Consider the following 22,393-nt stretch of genomic DNA (forward strand, 5'->3'; position numbering starts at 1 on the left):
ATTATGATGATGTCAAATACATTCTGCTATCTGTGTATGAATATAACCTAAAATCACTTAACAAAAAATTATTTTTACAATTAGAGAGTTTGGGTAAAGGTTGGAAAATGTCTTTTTCAACTGATAAGGTAATAATCGGAGGGGATTTTAATTTGGTTCCTGATCTCTGGTTAGATTGTTCTCCAAATAGAGGACAGTGCCATAACTTTGAGCCAATTCTATTATTTTCCAGTTTGTTTGGCATAATAAAACCCATTATATAAAAAGATCACAACTTGTTAAAGACTATGATATGGGAGGTGCTAAAGCTCTTGAATTCGGATCTATGGTTGGCACATTTAAGATTTACTGGATAAAAGCCTTTTTTTTTTTTCCATTCTGTTTATTGAATTTTCTTAGTTTATACAGTAAATAAAATATTACATACATTGGCAATGACCCAATAATTCAACAAGTATGCACAATAACCAACAAATCAAAACAGGACCAAACAAACAGCTGAGGTGGATCCAGTTATACACAAAGATACAGGCGATTATCCAATATGCCTACAACAGGTCACAATCCAGGCTCAAGAAGCTCCCCTTACAATAATAGCAGAGAGATCAGGCAGATTCAAATAAGGCTGCCAGACTTTGTAAAAGTGGTCTTTCTTTGCATGTAATATGTTTGTAAGATATTCAAGAGGGACCAGTTCAAACACAAGTCTACTCCATCCTTTAACAGTAGGGCTCTTATCACTAATCCATTGTAACAATAGATTTTTTCTTGCGGCAAAAGTGAGAATGTTATACAATCTTTTGTTTGCTTCAGTGCTTAACCTCTGACTTGGAAGACCCAAAATCAAAGACATGGCATTTTTATGAAATATTTTCCCCATTTCAAAAAGTATTTCTGACCAATACTTCTGCACATTACCACATGACCATAAACAGTGAGTCAGAGTGCCTATATCTGTTTTACATTTAACACACAGAGGGGAAAGCGATGGATTAAAGGAATGCCTGCGACTGGGAGATATATGAGTTCGATGTATAATTCTGAATTGGATTGACTTTGTTCGTGAGCATATTGAAATCTTTTTAGCATATTTCCAAATACTATCCCACGTCTCATCATCAATAGTCACTGATAATTCCCTCTCCCATACACCCTTAACCCTCTGCGTGCCAATAGGTGAGATATCACAAATTACCTTGTAGAGAGAGCTCACAGACACTTTCTCTGGATACTGTAGTAACATTTTCTCAATTACAGATACTTCAGGATGTTCTATAAGAGTAGTACTCTGGGTAATATAATGCCTTAGCTGTAAGAAACGGAAAAAATCCTGTTGTGAGAGCTGGTGTGCATTTATTAATTGTTCAAATGACATCAGACCATTGTTCTGAAATAAGTCCCCTAATATACTTATATTTTTATCACACCAATGCTGAAAACCAGAATCCAGTATGCCTGGCAAGAAGTCTGGGTTGTCTATTATAGGAGTAAACATTGAAGTTAACTTAGACCTTCCCTCTAGGTGCCGCACTAACCTCCACGCCTTCAAAGCATTAAGTGTTATTGGATTAGAACAATTATCTGTAATATTCTTAAAACTCTTAAAGAATAGCATGTTCTGCAATTTACATTTAGATAAGGATGATTCAATATCCAGCCAGATACAAGAAGATTTGTTCTTTATCCATTCAGATATAAACTTCAAGCGAGTAGACAATTGGTAAAATTTAATGTTCGGCAAGTCCAAACCACCCATTGAACTTGGTAGTTGCAAAACAGCCAATTTGATTCTTGGTCTACGCTTGCTCCAAATAAAAGAGCTCAGCCAGCTGTTCAAATCCTTTAGAACCCTTTTTAAGAACAATACAGGAATCATCTGAATGGGATAAAGCAGTCTGGGCAATACAATCATCTTTATCAAGGCTACACGTCCCAGCCAAGAAACAGGAAGCGAGTTCCAATTTTCTAAATCTTGTCTTATTTTATCGAGTAAAGGAACAAAATTAGCTTTGTACATTTGGTGAAACGATGGGGTAACAAAAATAGCTAAGTAAATAAAACCTGAGGGAGACCATTTAAATGGGAAAGATGGTGTAGTCTTGGGTATGGTGGTAAGACTTCCCAGGGGCATGGCTTCTGACTTATTCAAGTTGATCTTATAACCTGAAAATTTACTAAACCTGCTGATGACATTAATTAGTGCTGGCACAGACATCTCAGGATCACGTAAAAAAACTAACACATCATCGGCATATAAAGTTATTTTATGACAGAAATCACCAATTTGTAAACCATGTATAGAGGGATTCGTTCTAATGGCCTCAGCCAATGGCTCAATAGCCAATGCAAATAAAAGGCGGGAAAGGGGACAACCCTGTCGGGTGCCTTTATGTGTGCGAAAATAACCTGATTTGAGGCCATTAGTCAGAACTGCCGCTTGAGGATCATTATAAAGAATTTTCACCCACTTGATAAAGTTTAAACCAAGCCCAAATTTTCCTAAAGTGTAAAATAAAAAAGACCACTCGACTCGGTCAAAGGCTTTCTCTGCATCCAGAGAAAGCACCAGACCATCTACAGATTTTTGCTTAAAGGCTTGAATTACATTCAAGAGGCATCTCATGTTTTTTATTGAGTTTCGACCCTTTATAAAACCAGTCTGATCCTCTTTAATTAGAAATGGTAAGAGATCTTCTAGTCGAGCCGCTAAAACTTTTGCGAGTATTTTCCGGTCTACATTTAATAAAGCAATAGGTCTATAAGATGAGCAGGACTCAGGACATTTACCTTTTTTTAATATCAAAGATATGTTAGCCTCTTTAAGAGTTTGGGGTAGTTCTGCGGCATTGAATGAATGATTTAACATTCCCAGTAAGGGTTCCAAAAGAAGGTCCTGGAACTCTTTATAAAATTCACCACTGAACCCGTCGGGTCCAGGTGATTTCCCATTCTGTAAACTTTTAATAGCATTAATTAACTCTTGTTTTGTAATAGGACCATTGAGAGCATTTCTTTGCTGTTCTGTTATTGTTGGGAGATTAATCTGAGTAAAGAAACTTTCCATTAATTTAGATGCATCCTCTGTTTGTTCAGAAGAGTACAAGTCCATGTAGAATTTTTTAAAACATTCATTTATCCGTCTATTTTCAAATACTCTACTGCCATCAATGTCCGCTATAGCAGCTATAGACTGGGATTCTACTTGTTTTTTCACCAAGTATGCAAGACATTTCCCTGGTTTCTCTCCATACTCATAGAACTTCTGTTTAGTATATATAATCTTCCTCTCTGCATCAGCAGTGAGTAGACAATTTATAGCTGATCTGACAGCCAAAATTTCTCTCCATAAAATAGGTGATGGGCTGTTAATGTATGTCTTTTCTTTGTCAAACAGTTCACGTTCCAGAGATTTTTGTTTTTCTATCTTCTGGCACTTTTTAATGGCGGAGTAAGAAATAATCAATCCTTTTGCAAAGGCCTTACAGGTTTCCTATAGAAGGGAGGGATTATTTATTGAACTTGAATTAATAGACCAGAACACCTTAAATTCAGTACAGAAATGGGTAATGAAGGTATTATCTTTAAGGACTGCAGTGTTAATTCTCCATTGCTGAGTTTGGTTGATGAGATTCTTGAGTTTCATGTCCATAATAACACAAGCATGATCTGATATAGTTATATTGCCAATATTACAAGATGAAACAGATTGCAATTTGGTTCTGGGGAGGAAAAAATAGTCAATTCTGGTCTGGCATCCATGCGGTGCAGAGAAAAATGTATATCCCTTGTCTGAGGGATGGATATTTCTCCATACGTCTTCAAGTCCAAAATCTTCACATAAATTACGGAGAGCAATTGCTTGGGAAGAGGGAGCCCTAGTGCTATGAGGGAATCTATCAATAAGCGGATTTAATATACAGTTAAAATCACCACCTACAATAACTAAATCAGCTGTCATTTCCACTAGTTCCAAGAATATTTTTGTAAGGAAATCAAAGGAGTGACCAGGTGGGTAATAAACATTCATTATTACAATATCTTGCCCCTGTAAAGTGCCTTTAATTAAAACGTAATGGCCATTTTTATCTTGAACACAGTTTATCACCTTGAAAGGCAGATTTCGCTTCATAAGCACAGCCACACCCCTACTTCTAGTTGTAAATGATGAAAAGAAAACTTGACCAAAGTAACCCTGTTTTAATTTTACATGTTCTTTATCATCAAGATGGGTTTCTTGTAAAAGTGCTATATCTATGTTTTCTTTTTTAAAGAAGGTTAATACTTTCCTACGTTTTAAGGGACTGTGAACACCTTTTATATTCCAAGTACAGATACGGAGTCTATCTGCCATAGACCTAACCTATTCCTGTAAGCATAAGCCTGAAAACCTCTTGCAAGTAATGGTAAAATAAAGTCACTGAGCTGTACATGAACACAATAGTCAGAACTATATACACACACAAATCAAAACCAAAAAGAGAAACGGGGCCTCTCCTGCTTACCCTGCAGGGAACCAAAACTTTCACCCTATCCACAGCTAAAGGCTGATGGATCAACAAACTACTACACTTTCAGCTTACCATAGACAAAACACAAATCCCGTTTTACCCACGGCAGTACGATATTAATTTACCTGGCAACATTATAACGGCAGGAGTGAACACACATACATAACTAGGTGTCAGAGGTAGGGCAAAGCAAATACTCACATACAACTACAAGCCAAAGTCCCAGTCCGTTAGTAGAATATCAGTTATGAAGAAAAGGGAATGATCAATGTGTGGGATATATACTGATCCAGACAGATCAGCCGACAGAGCCCACAAACGTGGCTGCATCCTCGGGGGTGTGAAACCTCTTCTCTACCCCATTAACAGTCATCTTGAGAGTGGCAGGATAAACCAATGCATAGTCAATATTCATCCTTTTCAGCCGCACCTTTACTTCGTCAAACGCTTTGCGCTTCTTAACGACCGCTGCTGAGTAATCATTGTAGAAGGATACCCGTGGTCCAGTACGGGCGGGATGATCCGGGTCAGCTCCGAGGCGGCGGGCTGCGTTCATAACACGCTGCTTGTCAGTAAAGTTGTGAAACTTTACGACCATCGGTCTGGGTCGCTGCTTGGGACCAGGCTTTGGTGCAAGGGAGCGGTTTGCACGGTCCAGTTTGATCCTGCCGTTTTTGGTTGATATTTTAAGATGAGTGGGTAACCACTTTTCCATGAAATTAACTGGATCAGATCCCTCGGTGTCTTCTGGCAAGCCAACCACACGCACATTGCATCTGCGACCTCGGTTGTCTAAATCATCGATATGATCCAGCATCCCAGCCACCTGTTTCTCTAGACATGTCACCTTAGCTTGTAGAGATTCAGCCGTTGTTTCCACGCTAGCAATCCTGTCTTCCGCCTCGCCAACTCGTGCCCCCAGAGCTTGAATTTGGGTTGTTTGCTCTTTTATGGCTGCCAGCACCATGCCAACTTTAGTGTCAACAACTTTTGTGATGTTTGCAGTTATTTTGTCCATTGCCTGAAGAAAGCTCGGGTCACTGCCAACATTACCGATCTCTCCCTCCGCTGCTGCAGTAGCGCTAGCAGCCTCGCTAGCAACCTCGCTTTGCTTCTCCATTTCTTGAGCAGCCTTCGTATTTTTCCTTCTTGGCATTTGCAAAAAGTAGTCGTCAATGTTCATTATAAGTCACTCCTACACCTTAAAAGGCAATTCTCGCCTTGTAAGTCTGAGAAATATTCGGATAATTTGACAAAACTACCGGAGCTCAACGGAACACCGTGTTGCCGCTACGACGCCATCTTGAAAACCCCGATAAAAGCCTTTTTGACTCAACCAACCTCAATGTGGTTTCATATCCCAAGAGCTTTGTTTAATAAAATTGGAGGATTAGACTTTCTTCCAAAATGTGACTTCGAGATAAAGAAACTTCTCATTAAGTTGGCTAATTAATATTAGAAATTGGTTATCGCTCAGAATTGATGATATTCCATTATTTGACACATGTAATATTCTTTTGTACATGGATAACTTGAACTCATCTATTTCTGATATGATTAATACTGTTTTACTTATGGGTCACTGTAGTAAATGGAAAGGTGGAAAACCCTCTTTTGAGTGTTTTATAAATGACTTTAAACTGTATTTCTTGTCCTTAAAAAAAAGAGTTCCAACAATACTGCAAGAAATATCTGTGCTGACTTGTCAAAACTTATTTTGATTTGAAATGGGTACTTTTATTTATTTACTTTCTGTTTGTTGGAAGCTGTTTCCTTTTTCTAATACTGCCTTGGCGTCTAATATAGAGTGACTCAAAGACATTTGCACTTATCTCTGTATTGTAATTTCGTTTGATTTTTATTCAAACCCCCCTAGACTTTCTTTGTTTTTGTTGCCCTGTTTATTGTTTTTTACTCATTGTTATCCTCGACGAGAGTTTGTACCTTTTCAAAGTGTAATAAAATTTAATTTAAAAAAAAAAAAAAAAAAAAAAAAAAAACTTCAGCAACTTTCCGTCTAAGTGGGCTGGCAAGATGGCGGACTGAGCGGACATACTTTTTAGAGCGCAGGCTAAAGTTCCTCAAAAGTTCTACTTAAAGTTTATTTTTCCCTCGTTTTTATCTCGGAATACAAAGTTAAAAACCATACGGAAAAAAATAACATAGCAAACCAGTCAAAGGACGAAAAATGACAACTAATAAGGTTAACGCCAAGACTAGCAAAGATGCTACATCTGAGGCACTTCTTCAACACGACTACGCAATGGATGTCACCAATGCTGGACCCGATAAACGAAACAATGAAGAACTCGATAATTCCCCGGCAAGCTCTCCAGCCAAAACTTCTCATGTGAGGAAGTGGGTAAGACCGAATGAAAATTCCTCTTTTGACTCCATCATGTCTGCTATACAAACTTTAGGCGCCAGATTCGACAAACAAGAAAAAAAGCTTGAAGACATCAACACCCAGATTAAGGAGAACAGCACAATGATTTGCAGCCTGTCTAGAGCGCTAGAATTCAATGCAGCAGAAGTTAAAGAATGCAAGAGTAAAGTGTCTAAGCTTGAAGAAAAGGTGACAAAACTGGAAAAGGAAAACGCCGTCCTGAGGGAAAGAGCGGGGGACCAGGAAAGATACAGCAGGCGGTGGAATCTTAGGATCAAAGGCATGAAAGAAAAGATGAATGAAAACACAAGAGAAGAGGTGATTGTCCTGCTCAAAAAGATCGCTCCGACATTGGCTCAGAAGATGGACGAGATAGTGGACACAGTTCACAGAGTGGGGAGAAAAGAGGAGAAGAAAACGCGTCAGGTGATCATCCAATTTGTCAAGCGTCAACATCGAGACGGGATATGGAGGATGACGAAGGAGTCAGAGGCATGCAGGGAGGCTGGTATCCGCTTTGTGGAAGATTTGACCATGGCTGATAAGCAGGCAAGAGAAGATATTTGGCCACAGATACAAGAAGCAAGAAAAGCTGGGAAGAAGGCATACTTCTGAGGTCCTGTGGGATTTATTAATGGGCAAAGAATCTGACTGAAATATAAACTTTGTCATGTATTCCTGAAGTTAAAGATGATAAACGTAAGCTATGAGGGATAAATGTTCAGTTTCAGAGGAACCTCTAAGTTCAGCTCACGCTTAAAGAGGTTGGTTATCTTTCTTACTTGAAACTGACTGTTCTATAATCAGACTTTTGTTATTTATGTTTTTCCTGAAGTCAGGGATTTCTTTCTCTTCTTTAAATACTAGAGGTCTTAAAGACAATAAAAAACGCAAGGCAATTTTTTTATTTTGTAAAGGACTCAAAGCACACTGCTTTTTTCTACAAGAGACTCATTAATGTGAAGAGGATGTTTATTTTGGAAGAATCAATGGGGAGACAATATTATTTTTTCTCATGGCAGTAACAGATCTGGAGGTGTGGCTATATGTCTTTATAGGTTTCCTGGGACGGTATTAACATCTAAATGTGATAATAATGGTCACTGGATTACTGCAGTGGTAAACTTAGAAGGAAATTTTGCAATTTTGGTTAATATTTATGGTTACAACGATACTACCCAAAACAAATTTTTATTAGAAGCTCTCACAAAAACCATTGCTGATTACAAAAATTCTTTTGCTATAAGTTTTACCTTAGTTGGTGGAGCTTTTAATATGGTAATAGACGAATGGTTAGACAGATGTCCCTCTACCTATGTTACATTTCACCACAATAATCTGATGAAGAACTTCATTGATGCCAACTCTCTGGTGGATATTTGGAGAGAAAAAAATTTAGACAGTAGACAATTCTCTTGGATAAAGCCAAATGGCCGTGCTAGGTCCAGGATTGATTTTTGGCTAACCTCTCCAGAAATCACACATTTAGTAGCTGATTCTTCAACATCAGCTGCTCCCTTAACAGATCACTGTGTAATTAATATTACACTGAAACCACACAACCTTACAAGCAGGAAAGGTTATTGGAAGTTTAATGCTGAATTTCTGAATAATGAAGAATATGTAGATGAGTTAAATCTTTATTTGAGGAAATTATTAATGATAATGAAATTGATACCTACTGAAGAAAATGGGAGTATTTTAAATTTAAGGTTAAAAGCCTATCTATTAAATTCAGTAAAATCATATGTAAAAAGCTAAGGGAAAATGAGTTTAAATTGGCGCAAGAGCTTAACAAATATAGCCAAAATGCTCTTTTATCAGATGAAGACACTACAAAGTTGGTAGAACTACAAACTAATTTAGATACCTTATTTACTAAAAGGGCACAAGGAGCTTATGTTAGATCTAGAGCTAAATGGATTGAGCAGGGAGAGAAAAATACATCCTATTTTTTTGGGCTTGAAAGAAAGAGACAAGAAAGAAATAGTATTAAAACCCTGATTGTAAACAATAGTGAATGCCCTGACACAAAAATAATTTCAGAAGAGATTTATTGCTTCTACTCTAAATTATACTCCTCATCCTACTCACAAGTTGGTGCTACCTTATTTCTAGAAAGTATTAAACATTATATTCCTCAGATAGATTTAGAATTCAAAGAAATGTGTGATTCAGAGTTCAGTATAAAAGAGTTAGACACAGCTATAAAACAACTCGCACCAAATAAAGCACCTGGCCAAGATGGTTTGAATTCAAATTTTTACAAATTTTTCTGGGAAAAAGATTTACTATTTAATGCTTTGAAAGAATGTATTGCTAACAATGTTTTAATGTCAACCATGAAACAAGGGATAATTACACTTTTACCTAAACCTGGGAAAGACAAAAGGCATATTGATAACTTAAGACCTGTAACATTGTTAAATGTGGATTATAAATTATTTACTATTGTCATAGCTAACAGGTTGAAAATGGGAATTGATCAAATAATTAGTGAAAGTCAATCAGGTTTTATTAAAGAGAGATCTATACATAACAATATCAGACTGGTGTTAGACCTACTGGACTATAACTATTTAATTGAAGACAAAGGTTTTGTATTCTTTCTAGATTTTTATAAGGCCTTTGATTCAGTGGAACACCCATTTATAATGAAAACTCTCAAATATTTTGGATTAGGTTCAAAGTTTATTAAGATAATTTATATGATCTACAATGGGATAAATAGCTCTGTTGCCCCCCCTCAAGGTACAACTAAAAGGTTTGAGGTTAAACGAGGTATACGCCAAGGTTGCCCTTGCTCTCCCTTATTATTTATTTTAGTTGCAGAACTTCTCGCTATTTACATAAAAAATAGTACAGACATACAGCCATTAAATGTGTTAGGTCATCATTTGTCAATCACCCAACTTGCAGATGATATGGCTATCTTCATTAAACAATCAGAGCACATCCCACTAATAATCACCAAAGTGGAGAAGTTTTCAAAAGCATCTGGGTTATACCTGAATTTAAAAAAGTGTGAGTTACTCTCAATTCATGACCACCCACTGATCAAACTGTATAACATTCCTGTAAGAAATGAAGTTAAATATCTAGGAGTGATTATGACAAAAGATATAAAAGCTAGAGAACAAATGAACTTTGAGTCTGTTATAAAGAAAAGCAAATCTATTCTTATATCTTGGTTACAAAGGGATCTGTCAATTTTTGGACGAGTTCTGATTTCTAAAATAGAAATACTGTCTAGATTAACGTATCCTGCCTTTTCATTAGCAATGTTGGATAACTTAGTTAAATCAATTAATCAGATTATTCTCAACTTTGTGTGGAAAAACAAACATCATTATATTAGGAGAAACGATGTAGTTAAGCCAATAAAAGATGGTGGTTTAAATGTAATTGACTTTGAAGCAATGAATGGTATGATAAAACTAAAATGACTTCAACATTTTATCCGTAATAGCAACAGTATTTGGTACAATCTTCCTTCTAAAATATTCAGTAAATGCGGTGGCATTGAATTTCTTTTAAAATGTGATTTTTGTGTTTCTAAATTACCCATTAAATTATCAAAATTTCATCAACAAGTCCTCCTATGTTGGAAATTGGCCTTCAAACATAATTTCACTCCTCATAACTCTTCAATTTGGAATAACAGGTATATATTATCTAAGAGAAAATCTTTATGTTTTTGCGACTGGTTGGAAAAGGATGTCTGGTCTATTGTACACTTAATGGACTCAGAAGGAAATCTTCTTGATTATGATGACTTTACTAATAAATACAACATCAGTTGCACCAGAAAAAAATACTTAGAAATTGCAAGAGCAATCCCTGATGCAATGATGAATATGATAAAAGACATGCTATCATATGACAAAGTTCTTCCACTTTTACCTTTACCTTCTATTAATGATATAAACTTCATAGAGAGGAAATGTACAAATAAAAGTATAAGAGGTGCTGTCACAAATGAACTTTCGCCAAAGCTAAAGAAACTCATCTAAAGACAATAAATGATATTTACCCCTGTAATGAATTTCTTAGACAGAGATTTAATTTTGAAAAATATGACTGTACATTTTGTGAATCTCAAATTGAAACATTGGAACACCTTTTTTTGAGTGTGAATTTGTGAAAACCTTCTGGAGATCTTTTCAAGACTGGACATCTGAAAAAGTTTCAGAATCACCCATTCTAAGTTATGATCTCATTAAATTTGGTGTTTTAATGGAGGATAGAAAGAAGGAAACCATTATTATTCTAGCGAAACAACATATACACAAGTGTCGTTTTATGAAAATGAGACCTTTATTTTGTGTCTTCATGAATGAGTTCACAAACTTAAAAAAATCACTGAAATACATTAAAACTAAACAAGCATTAGATGTAATAGATTTTATAGATGCCTTAACCCAAGAATAGACTGACCTCTAATTTTAGTTACGTTAATGTATTTTTTATTCTTAATTTCATGATTATTGTAGTGGCAACAAAAAAAAACCCCAAAAAAACCTCCTTTGCCACTTCCTGCAGGACATGAAGTTTTCTGACTCGTGTGTTCCATGTATAATCCAAAAGAAGAAAAAAGGCAGGAGTAAAATAAAGCAATCCGTCTCTTTATTCCAAATAAGTAAACGACAACTACTAAAACGACATAGCGACGGTCAGAAATACTGTTGCTCCCTATCCTGCTTAGTTGAAAGACCCTCCCCTTAGAGCATGTGTTTTGCACGTATCCTTACATCACTTTACTACACTTGGCTGCACTTTACGGCAGAGGGTAAATTTGCGGTAGCAGGACAAACCAATCGAGCACAGATATCCTGATTAGATGCAAATACTACAATAAACTGATATTATCAAAAGACTGCATGCAAGACTATCTTACAATCCTAACATAAAAATCTAACTACTACTATCTAAATTAGGCAAAATATGCAAAACTATACCTAAATTACTTTATGGCTCTAACATTCCGGCCCCTAATTGTATTTGTGAGCCACAAAACAATTATCCTTACATATACAAAAGAGCCTTATAACTATCAGTTTCAAACTACAAACAATAGAAACATGTAATTTGCATAAAGTATTCAAGTCCAATTGTCTTCTTACAGATGAAAATCTCAGGAATCCTTTCTTGTCTGTTTATTTTAAACCAATAATGTCAGTAGGTTTCTGGGAAAAAACAAAAAACAAAACAAAAACAAAAAAAAAGGAATTGGAGTCAGAGGTTCCAGAACATGACTCACCGTTGGAGATCAGCCTTTACCGCTGTCTCTTGAGTGAAATGTAAAGGGGGTTCTACATATCACCTTCAAGCAACATGCAGAGTTTAGTCACAGGTTGCAGGAGAATGCTTGTGCTGGTTTTCACTTTGGCTTGACGAACTCGTCCTCTGCTGTCCTCAAATACCTGGATCACACGACCCATTACCCAGGAATTCCGTGGGGCTGAGTCATCGACAACCAGAACAACATCATCTTCCATGATATTTCTTGTAGGACGAGACCACTTTTGTCTCTCCTGCAGATCTGGTAAGTACTCTTTGGTCCAACGTCTCCAAAACAAGTCCGCCAGGTATTGTACTTGGCGCCATCTGCGTCTGGAGTACAGGTCAGTCCTGTCAAATAAGCCTGGTGGAAGTGGAGTTTTGGCTTTCATCAAAAGTAGATGGTTAGGGATCAAGGCCTCGAGATCATGTGGATCGTCAGAAACTCTTGTGATAGGGCGGCTATTGATAATTGCCTCAACTTCGCACATCAGAGTGTGCAGCCCTTCTTCATCAATTGTCTGTTGCTTCACAACAGAGTTGAGAACTTTTCTTATTGTTCTTATTTGACGTTCCCATATACCTCCGAAATGAGATGCCGCAGGGGGGTTGAACAACCATGTGACACCTTTTGTCACCAAGGTATCTTGAATCTTAGCATTGTCTAAGGTCTGCACTGTTTCACGCAGCTCACGTTCTGTGCCTACAAAGTTGGTTCCATTATCTGAACGAATCAACCTGACCTGCCCTCTCCTAGCGATGAACCTGCGCAGGGCATTAATACAGGAATCTGTGTCCAAGGAACTTGCCAACTCAATATGCACAGCTCTTACAGTCAGACAAGTGAAAACCACACCGTACCTTTTGATCATGGTCCTTCCTCTTTTGATCTCGAATGGACCGAAATAGTCCACACCAACATTTGTGAATGGTGGGTCGTCAGGTGTGAGTCTGTCACTAGGAAGGTCTGACATGATTTGTCTTTCAGGTTTTCCATGCTGTCGTCTGCAGGTTACACATTGTGATAGAATTTTTCGAACAGCTGCATGAGATCTTAGTATCCAGTACTTCTGTCGTACTCTTGACAAGACATGGTTTCTGCCACTATGTCCAAGGTTCTCATGAGCAGATCTGAGGATGAGAGAGGTAATATGCAGGTCTTTAGACAAGATAGCAGGGTGTTTGGACTCCTCTTGCATAGCTGATTTATCCAGTCTGCCACCCACTCTTAAAATGCCATCCTGTAGGACTGGTGAGAGTCGATAGAGAGGGTTACCTTTTGGAACCAGTTTTCCTCCCTGAAGCAGGACTATTTCTTTTGAGAATCTGGTCCTTTGACTAAAACGGACAACCTCCAACTCTGCATCTGCAACATCATTCACAGAGGGAGGCTGAATGTGCATAGAAGCTTTGAAGTCAGCCATTAGTTTCTCAACCTCCAACCTTTGGCTTTCTTTGTCCATCTTTCCTGTATTAAGCGATGTTGTAAAATCTCTTCTCTTTTGAGAAAGGAGCTTCAGTATGCCTTTTAGCTTAAGGATCCATGCAACTCCTCTTTTTAAACGATACCAGCTTGAGTAGTAATGAATGAGCTGGGAAGTGAGATCCATGCATCAGCATTTAATGCATGGACTGAAGCTTCTTTGACCTCTGGGTCATTGCAGAGAGGCTGGCACAACATGCTGTCTGGCATCAACTGTAAGTTTTTCTGTAAGCCCTCTGGAAGCAAAATCAGCTGGGTTGGCAGAGGTATTCACATATCTCCACTGAGAAATGTTTGAGCTTCCACTGATTGTGGCAATCCGATTGGCAACAAATGTCCGGTAGCTGGTTGTTTCATTTTTGAGGTACTGAATAACTGTTGTACTGTCTGTCCAAAAGACAGAGTCCTCCAAATCGAGATCCAGTTCAGTCCTCATTATTGTGTCCATTTTTACTGCCACAGTTGCAGCTGTGAGCTCGAGTCGTGGTATTGTGACTGGTTTCAATGGTGTGACCCTGGCTTTGCCAATGACGAAAGCACTAAATGCTTGGTTCTGATGGTTCTTTGAGACTAGGTATGTTGCTGATCCATACCCTTTCTCGCTTGCGTCAGAAAAATGGTGAAGTTGAGCTGAAGTGGTTTCACCAAAGTCGACAGGCTTCAGACATCTCTTTACCTCATAACTTGCAAGTTGACGTAAGCTTGTCAGCCATTTTTGCCACTGTCTAGTGAGAGCCTCTGGCATGCTGTCATCCCAAGTATGCTTTGTTCTGCACAGCTCCTGCAGAATTTGCTTCACTGGAAGTATAAGTGGAGCCAAGATCCCAAGGGGATCATATATAGTGCTTACCATTGAGAGAATGCCTCTCCTTGTCAATGGTTTGTTCTGAATGACAACTCTGAACTTCAGCATGTCAGATTCCACACACCACTGAACTCCTAACGCTCTTTCAACAGGTAGTCTATCCTTCTCCAAGTCGAGCTCCTTGACTTCCTTGGCCCTGTCATCCTCTTGAACAGAAGCAAGCACTGCTCTGCTATTGGAAATCCACTTTGTGAGCTTGAAGCCTCCTGTAGCGCATAAAGCCATGAGGTCCTGAATGAGAACAACTGCCTGTTTTTCTGAGCCAACAGACTTCAGGCAGTCATCTACATAGAAGTTTTTGAGTATGGTATTTACTGCCTCTGAGCTGAAATCTGCTTGGTTGTCCTCTGCACATTTTTGTAGTGCATAACTTGCGCAACTTGGTGATGAGGTTGCACCAAATAAGTGAACAACCATTCGGTATTCTTTCAGCTCCTTACTGAGGTCCCCTTGTGGCCACCATAAAAACCTCAGCATGTCAGTATCTTCAGCTGGAACTCTGACCTGATCAAACATGCCTTCAATATCAGACATGAAGGCGACTGGCTCTTGTCTGAATCTTGTCAGCACACCGATGAGTGAGCTTGTCAGGTCTGGCCCTTGTAACAGCTGTGTGTTTAGAGATGTGCCTTGATACGTGGCAGCACAGTCAAACACCACCCTTAACTTGTGCTTTGTGGGGTGGTAGACACCATGATGTGGTAGGTACCAAATCCTGCCACTGTCATTTTGAACTTCTGACACAGGAATCTCTTCTGTGTAGCCTTTCTCGAGTGTATCAGCCATGAACTTTGTGTAGTCCTTACGAAACTCCTGATTTTTTAGTAGTTTCCGTTTTAGACTTTCCGTTCTCTGCACTGCAACAGTACGGTTGTTTGGTAAGACAATGTCTCTGTTCTTTAAAGGAAGGCCAATGCAATAATGGCCATCAATCAGTTTCACTGACTGCGATACAGACTCCATAAACTGTCTTTCTTCTGAAGACATTTCCAACTTTTCAGTCACCTTGTGCTCAGGAAAGTCAAACTTCATCTGCTGCTGGGTAAGCTCCTCCAGTTTTGCCACTGAGATCCTATTCACTGTTATCTGTGGCCACTCAGAGTCTTCCTCATTGGTGTTACCTACTCTCAGCAGAGGTCCATTGATTGTCCAACCTAAGACTGTCTTCACAGCATAAGGACCCTTGCCTTCACTGTTGATGACCTTCCATGGCACAAGTGCTTTTGGAACATTTGTGCCTATCAACAAACCTATTCCTGCATTAATCTGCTTGAGCTTAACTTCCTTTAAGTACGGCCATCTGTCCACATCAATTTGTCGTGGAATGTTTTCCCTTTTGACTGGAATTTCTGCCTGCGAGAAGACTTGAGGGAGCCTCAAAAAGTTGTCATCATCTAAACTGCTGACCTCAAGTCCTGTGATAACACAAGTCGTGACTGAACCTTCATTTCCCATTGTGCGGAGCAAAATGTTGGTCCTTTTTCCTGTAACCTTTAGTTCTCTCATCAGCTCTTCAGAACAGAAGGTTCCTGTGCTACCTGGGTCAAGAAATGCATATGTTTCAACAGCTTTATTACTCTTTACACACCTGACCCTCACTGGAACTATTGACAGTGCACATGCTGCTTTCCCGGCCCCAGTGCAACCACAAGTTTCACTGTCTGTTGTCGTGGGTGAGTTTGGCACTGGTGGTTTGACAGTTGTGTTTTCATCAGCAGGAGCAACTTCTTTGTTCAAGTGCAGAATGGTTGGGTGTTTCAGTGAGCATGTTTGACAAGTATGTCTTTGCTGACAGCCCTTGCTCATGTGTCCCTGTGATAAACAACCAAAGCACAAGCCCTTTGATTTGAGAAAGTCAAGTTTTTCCTTGTGAGCCTTTTGCTTAATAAGCTTGCAATACTCTAGGCTATGTCCTCCTTTGTGACAGAAAAGACATTGTTTTTCACTCGTTTTACCTGTGGTGTTCATGTCTTTCTTTGCTTGCTATGTTTGCTTTACTCCAGGTGTGACATCAATGGCAAAGATGTTTTTCTTTTCTTTGTATCTTGGAACACCTTCTTTTCTAGTCTTCTGCTTGCTCCCATCTTTTGATGAGACAGACTCTTGTATGTTGCCGAACAGTGGGTGAGAAGCGATTTTAGCTTGTTTGTCCACAAACTTAACTAGATCTGTAAACCTAGCTTTCTTTCCTGTATTTTCCTGGATGTCACAAGCAACTCCTCTCCATTTATCCATTTATCAGCAACTGGTGAGGAACACAGAAAACTCAGTAAGTGCTTCTCCATCTTCTGATCTAATTACAGGCCATTTCAGTGCCTTTTCAATGTAGGCAGAAGCAATAGTGTACTCATTTCCAAAATGCTTGCCAAGCAGCTTCTTGGCTTCCACATAGCCTCTGTCAGGATGCATATGTGAACAACTGCGCACAAGAACTTTAGGTCTGCCACGGGTGAACTGTTCAAGAAAACGCAACCTATCCCTGTTACTATCAGTGCGCTCCTCAATCCCATGCTCAGATGCTTTCATAAAGAAACCAAACTCCAGGGGATCACCACTGAAGACTGGAACATCCAGTGGTGGGAGAGTGGACACTTTCTGTTGCTTGACTAAGAGCTCTGTTATCTCGTTTTGTCGTTGCATAACATTTAGCAAATCTCCAATATTAGCGTCATTGCCAAGTCCTGTGTCAGGCTTATTGCTGGCTCTAGCAGATCTGCCATCTCTTTCTGAGGTATCGTCAAGCAAGGACCTCCGTGGCACATTTAGCACGCATCTTTGGGGATAATTCCCAGACTCTGACTTCACAGCACTGAAGCTGTGCATGCTACCCTTTCTTGCAGCATTCAGTTGGTCAGCCATTCTATCCTTACAAGATAAGAGCTGAACCTTTTCCACTAAACACCTCAAGTTTTGCATTAGCAGCAGCAATTGCTGTTTGCAATTCCCATTCCTCTTTTTTTGCTTTAAGCAAAGCTTCCTCTCTCTCAATTTCTTGTTTATGTCTTAATGCTTCTGCACGTGCAACAAGAGCTGCTCACTCAGCTTCTATCTTGAGCTTAGCTGAGGATGTGGTAGAAGACACACTTGACACAGATCGGCTGGTATTCCCTTTGTCACAAAACCTGGCTTCTAATATCCTAGAAGCACTATCTGCAGGTTCAACTTCAGCATCAACCATTCTAGCTTCCTCTTCCTGCTGTTTCACTCTATTCAGCCACTTCTCCACTTTTTCCTGAAAGGCCTTTAATTGGATGACTTTTGGCTCAAACCACTGTGTCTGGTCTTGATAAGCCTCTTCCTCAGTCATATGATCTTTCACTGCGTCATTAACTGCACAGAGCTCCATATACAAATTTATAAAGTCAGTGGCTAACTTAGCATTGACCTTTTCAGCATTACAGTTATCCTCCATGAGAGCATCCATTTCCTTCATCACTCTAGTGAGATGGCTTAACTTAGTTTTCCTTGCTCCTATTAACTGGTTAATCTTCTCCTCAAGTGCTTTAACAGTTGGTTTTGACACTCTCTTTGATGAAGTTCCAGTGCCACTAGGCTCCATGCTAACTGCTTCTCTTCTCACTTTAATGCAAATAAACTGATTGTATAGCCTTGACTCATGTGATTGTAGTATTCACACAGCAGCCAATCTCAGTTTTCCAGCAAGCACAACACGCGTATTATGTTCCTTATCCTTTAAATAATACAAGTGATGCTTACATTCCTTATGTTGAGCCACTGCTTGTTCCAAAAGTCCGCGAGGAGTGTTGCATCATCCTCAGAGACAAGTACGTGCATGTCCAATAATCCGTGTGTTCCGGCGGCAGCATGCGTAATTCTGCTCCGGAGAACTCAGTGTCCAGCGCTCTTGATGATCTTTCCTATCTGGAGCAGTATTTCTGACTTAATGTAGTGGCAACAAAAAAAAAAACCAAAAAAAAAAACCTCCTTTGCCACTTCCTGTAGGACATGAAGTTTTCTGACTCATGTGTTCCATGTATAATCCAAAAGAAGAAAAAAGGCAGGAGCAAAATAAAGCAATCCGTCTCTTTATTCCAAATAAGTAAACGACAACTACTAAAACGACATAGCGACGGTCAGAAATACTGTTGCTCCCTATCCTGCTTAGTTGAAAGACCCTCCCCTTAGAGCATGTGTTTTGCACGTATCCTTACATCACTTTACTACACTTGGCTGCACTTTACGGCAGAGGGTAAATTTGCGGTAGCAGGACAAACCAATCGAGCACAGATATCCTGATTAGATGCAAATACTACAATAAACTGATATTATCAAAAGACTGCATGCAAGACTATCTTACAATCCTAACATAAAAATCAAAAAATAAATTAACTACTATGTAAATTCGGCAAAATATGCAAAACTATACCTAAATTACTTTATGGCTCTAACAATTATTATTTATGTATTTTCTTTTCTCTTCTCCCATGTGTCATCTGTTCAATGTATGACATGTTCCTTTGTCTAAAATGTTGGTGATATATTTTGTCATGAATGTAACTGCCAGATTTTGATTCTGAATAAAAAAAATTAAAAAAAACTTTCCGCCTAACCGTGCGTTCACACCAAGCGCGAGTAAATTTATTCGCGCGAATGAATCCCATGTAAAGTCAATGTAAAGACGCGAGTTGACGCCCCTTCGCCTCGGGCGGCGCGAATCGCGCGAATACGCGGCGCGTGACGCGCGATACGCGCGAGTGATTCGCGCGAATGAGGCGAATTCGCGCCGCCAGTTCGCTTTATCGCGTCTACGCTCGAGTTCAAAAAATTGAACTCCCGGCGAATTTTCGCGCAGCGATGGCCAATCAGCATTGAGATCCTCCGGCGACGTCACCGGATGTTTCCGAAGAAGGGCCGGCCCGGAGGAAGCAGCTCATTCAACCCGAAAATGGAGCAGAGATGGGGGTTGTCTGTTTCTGTGTGTGCCCCGACCTCTACCACACAACGTGCCTGTTCCACCGGCACAGGAATAAAAGGAGATCGCTCGGAGGGAAGTCAGGGAGGACGTCGGATTGTCTGGTAAGTTGTACAAACATCCGTCTATCACGCGTTTTCTGACATCTTTTACGAAGTTAACACAGCCCGAGTTAGCATAACATCGTCAGGCATGCTAATTTCCCCCTCACTACTGGACAGTTGTTTTATTCAGGTGATGAAGGAAATGGAAGAAACAGAGGGATACGTACTTGCAGAAGAGGAGAAAGGAGACAGAGTGGAGGAGTGGGTCGGGGGCAGGGCCATCAGACCCCTCCATCACCAAAGGGGGACATGGAGAGGGGGGTCGAGGACGGTCGGGCTGCAGAGGACCTCCATAAAGATCAGGGCCAGCAGATGAGGTATAAAGTTTGTTGACAGCACACACAGCATGGAAATATTTAGGGAGAAATGTCTTCATAGGCTACTAATGGAAAGTTGTCTTCTTTTGCCACTTTGTGGACAAACAAGAATATAAATAGTGTCATAGCTGAACCTGTGTACTGTGTTCATATGTACACTTTTGTATTTTATCAGAACATCATGTACTCCTCTCTGAAACACTACTACCTGCTGCTGCTTCTGCTCCTCCAACACCTGGCCCATCCACTCCAGCTGCTGTTCCCACAGGTATGTAAATGAATAGAGCCACATCAATCAACAATTGATAGATTTGTCATTAAACTGATCATTCTGAGCACTTTAAATGAGGAGGGAAGTAATCTATCACAGTTTTCTTTAGACCAGATATTTTATAATGTAATTCATGCATGTATGTTTATCTTTGGTAGAGCTAGTGCTGCCTCTCATGTCACAACCTGATCCTTTTTTTGTGTTTCCTTAGTAGTGTTCTATTGATAAATTACAATAGTATCACTAAATATGTTGTTTCCATTACAGAGACCCCAAGGAGGAGACCCCTGAGTGACTCCAGACAGCAGCTGATGGAGGTGGAGAGGATGTTGCTGGAGGCCCTGAGGACCTGTCCATCTGCAGCAGGAGGTGGAGAGGATGAAAAGTCTGCTTACTTCCCTGCAGAGATTGCCGCTTCAGATGAACAAATTTGTCTTCAAATTCATAGACTGATGTATCACTGTAGCACTGTTCTGCTTAATCTATAACAATTGGAACCTACGGAATAGTTTTGGTTTCTACAAACTGAGGTAAATATCTTTGCAGGGAACGAGCCATACTTTAATCTCCTGTCTCCTCTCCTTCTGATCCCTCTCTCTTCCATTTAACTCCTCCAAGCAAGCTCCTTTATGTTTCTGTTGTAACTTGATTTAAGTTTGTTTAAATGTTAAATGTTTGTCCTTTTTATAAATTAAATTGTCTTTTAATAACAATCATAGTTGGATTTTTTAAGGTAACAATCTCATGTTTCTCTTATTATCATGGAGTAGATATTTGATTAACATTAACACTCATGTCAGTGTCAGCATTTTAGGTCTAAATATTGCTCATGTTTGGTTGGCTGGTAAATCCGGGATAACTTTCAGTCAAAAACTTCTTAATTGGAAGCCATCTTAAATAGCTGTATTCTATATATTTAGCCTCTTGCCAAGTAATTAAAAGAACCAGTACTACATTTCAGTCATAAAATCATTCACAGATTCAGCTGTCCTGATACATGGTGCTGTCTTGCTAAACCTAGATTAAAATAGTTTTATCAGAAGAGCTACCTGTCATTAAGTTAATAATTACTCATTCTAAAGCCAAGGATCTACCTCCTTTTTCCTAGTAGATAAATTGTGTTATTGGTATCAAGACCTTTATAGATGAGCTATTTCTGGATCTGTGCACATTACTCTGTTAAGAACAGGCTACGAATTATTATAACTTCCTATGTGTGGTGCCTAGAGAAATGTATCTTTCAAACAAGAAATAAATCTAGTTACTGAATAGTTCTATTAGCATTCATAATTTCATAATAATAATAGGACAGGTATCAAAGCACTGAAACAATTTTATTATGGTGTTTATATGAAATATAAAAGTACAGGAAGTTTGTTGCCATGGCTGTCTCTTTAAAGAGCTGTGGTGATGCTTTTTGCACTACATGGTGGGTTGCCATGGGACTGCTCCTGCTGAGAAGGATGCCATGACGTTTTCAGATCACAGTGATTATATCCAGGATGATCTTGCAGACGGAGGGAACACTGAGCCAGAAGCTGCTAGCAATGGTCCTGAAGGAGTCATCAGTGGAAGATATCTATAACACAAGAAAACATTTAATTTAACTGAGTAGCCGAGAAAAACTGTAGCTGAGAGTCACCATGAAGTAGGATCATTATAAAATTACATGTGTACATGACTGCACGAGTGTCCTCATGTCTTCTGCTGTAAATTGGCAATGGTGGTGTGTGAAATCAACAATTCACTTTTATTTTTCCATTCATCTGGGTAAGATCATTTCCTACCTGTTTACTTTAATGTGGTTAATAAAACTACAGATGGTCATATCCACCTGAGAGACCAGACAATAGCAGAAAGCAGCTCAGAGGTTTTCAGAGTTTTATGTCATACAGATGAACTTTACAAAGTGAATGAAACAAAGAAAGGTGTATGAAGGTAGCTTGTCGACCCCTTGACATGTGATTTTAATTTATAAATCACTGCATTAGGACGTTTGTGTGCTTTAAACATAACTATAACAGCACACAGGTGTCTGTATACATATATATATATGTAGTGGCGTGCTGTGATGAGATATGGATCAAAGACAAGTTCTGTAACTTCAATATGTCCTCATACAACAGACATAATCAGTGACCTTTCAGTGGAGTCCTGTAATGACCACAGACACATACAGACAGGCTACTCTGCGGCTATGACTCCCCTCTCATGTGTCGCACTTTGTAAAATATTTTCCACTAAAA

General features: G+C 39.2%; 1 long non-coding RNA gene across 1 annotated transcript; it reads left to right on the forward strand.

Annotated features, from left to right (window-relative positions):
• The first annotated feature begins 19,841 nt into the window (after positions 1-19,841).
• LOC121516995 lies at positions 19,842-20,509 on the forward strand. Its single transcript, XR_005992530.1, has 3 exons — positions 19,842-19,876; positions 20,052-20,144; positions 20,415-20,509. It is a non-coding gene; the product is annotated as an uncharacterized LOC121516995 (long non-coding RNA).
• The last annotated feature ends 1,884 nt before the right edge of the window (positions 20,510-22,393 follow it).

The sequence above is a fragment of the Cheilinus undulatus genome, linkage group 11 (assembly GCF_018320785.1).
Source record: "Cheilinus undulatus linkage group 11, ASM1832078v1, whole genome shotgun sequence".
In the NCBI taxonomy this organism is placed as follows: Eukaryota; Metazoa; Chordata; class Actinopteri; order Labriformes; family Labridae; genus Cheilinus; species Cheilinus undulatus.